The sequence below is a fragment of the Echinops telfairi genome, unplaced genomic scaffold (assembly GCF_000313985.2).
Source record: "Echinops telfairi isolate 266 unplaced genomic scaffold, ASM31398v2 ScPeMD7_5868;HRSCAF=6743_0, whole genome shotgun sequence".
NCBI classification, from domain to species: Eukaryota; Metazoa; Chordata; class Mammalia; order Afrosoricida; family Tenrecidae; genus Echinops; species Echinops telfairi.
The window spans coordinates 19182142-19184159 of record NW_022109767.1 but is presented as its reverse complement, the minus strand read 5'-3'; the positions used below and the strand labels follow the sequence as shown (position 1 = coordinate 19184159).

The following is a 2018-nucleotide window of genomic DNA, read 5'->3' as shown; positions in this document are numbered from 1 at the left end:
CCCACACACCTGACTCACCTGACCTCACTCCATGCAACTTCCTTTAGTTTCCTCGAATAGAGAGTGACATGAAAGGGCAGCAATTTGACACCGTAGAAGAGGTGAAGAAAAAAAAATGATGGAGGTACTGTCGGCTATCCAAACAAATGAGTTTAAAAAATGTTTCCAAGAACAGAATCGCAGATTTGACTAATGTATTAAGTATAAAAGTACTTTGAAGGTGATAGAAGATTGTTTGTAAAAAAAATTTAAATACATAGCTTTTAAATACATAGCTGTGAAAAAAATTTGGGGGTTTGTTTTTTGGTGCCCCCTTATATCTGTTGATAGGCTAAATGTCCTAATTAAAGCACTAGTTTCACACGTAAACTTATTTACAACAAAAAGTAGTTAGAGAAAGGATAGCATATAAGTTAATTTCAGGCCTATAATTGTTTTCTGGAAGTCACTTACTTAAAAGACTTGACTAAATGCCAGCAAAAGACACCAATACTCTACAGCTAAATCAACAGATCTGCTTGCATGAAATATATTAAACTTAGGTTAGGAATTACTTCAGCAGGATTACTGAGGTCCTGAAAACAAAACTTGTTTCCAAGATGCCATTGAAAGAGCATCACATTCAATGGAGGGAGTTGTTTCCCCTTAACTGAAAACAAAAGCTAAGTGTTAGCTTAAAAAAAGCCAAGCCAAACATTTTGCTGGCCATACTTAGGATATTCACTAAACAATGATATCTATGAAAACTTCATAATCCCCTTACTTACTACAAATCAAGATCAATATTTGTTTTATCAGAGCTTAACTTCTAAACACCTGGTTTGCAGAAGATTCTGGATAACAGTGGAAGCCCAAAATCCATGTGCAAGGTCCACACGTGGATTAAGCCTGTGATGCATTCCCTCACACCATGGTTCAGGAATGCAAAGAGCCGCTCTATCGGACATAAACACTGCAAGGTGTATTATGGCAGGTGTAGTTAGGTTAAAATATAACACCATATCATTTGATATCCCTTTTGACTCATTTTAAAGATTTTGCCATTTTTAATATTTTCTGCTTTATTGATTTAGGCTTTTGTCTCTTTTGTCAATGTTGTTGATTTTGCTTGCTTGTGTCTTGTGTGATTTTCATTATATAAAATCCAGGATAAGTAAGTCTATAGAGATAGTAACTGGATGAATAATTACCTAGGAGTGTAGCGGGAGAGGTTGTGTGGGCAGGGGAACTAAATACAATGAATATGAGAAGAAAGTTTTCTTAAATTGATTATGGTGATGATTGTACAACTGTTATTAATATTGAATGATTAAATCACATTATATATGAATTAAATGCCAATAAATCTAGTTTTACAAATCAGAGCAAATTAGAATTCAAAATCAATAAACAGAAGGAATTATTTCCTAAATTTGTGAAAGTTAATATCCTTAATATAAAAAAGTACCTTTATGAATCAAAATAGACTAGCAAGATGATGGTCAATTAAAAAATAAATATTAATGATCAATAACATGTCAACAAATGTTTAATTTCACAAATCAAATATACACAAATTATGAAATAAAAGCCCATCTTTGCCGACATAATTGACAAACACATTTTTTAACAATGCTTTATTTAGCTGTGTGCTTTCATTTTTCTGTGTCAGATGTAAAGAAGAAATGTAATGCTTAGAATTGTTTCTAATTACTATGTTATGAGTGCTATAATATGGTAGCACCATTATGGAGCAAGCCAGTATGAGACTGAGACAGCAATATATAATAATATAGAAAGTTTTGAGACAAAAGCAAACTTTGACATGAATTGTTAAATAATGTCTATAATTCTCTGTTCCTTTATAATGGATCCAATTATAAAACCACACTTCAGAAATCCTGTAGTTTGTTAAATTTCTGAACGAGGTATTTTAAAACAACAGCTACTTTCTTAATCCTTTAAAACTAATGTCTTGAGTTATGAGATTCTGATGAAAGGTCTGGATGTCCCAACCAGAATATTATGTATCTAATATG

The 2018-nt window shown here is 32.3% G+C and overlaps 1 protein-coding gene across 1 annotated transcript in view; it reads right to left on the bottom strand.

Moving 5' to 3' along the window:
- Positions 1 to 2018, bottom strand: part of PDGFC (platelet derived growth factor C) — a 253255-nt gene that overhangs the window by 132862 nt on the left and 118375 nt on the right. The window lies entirely within an intron of this gene.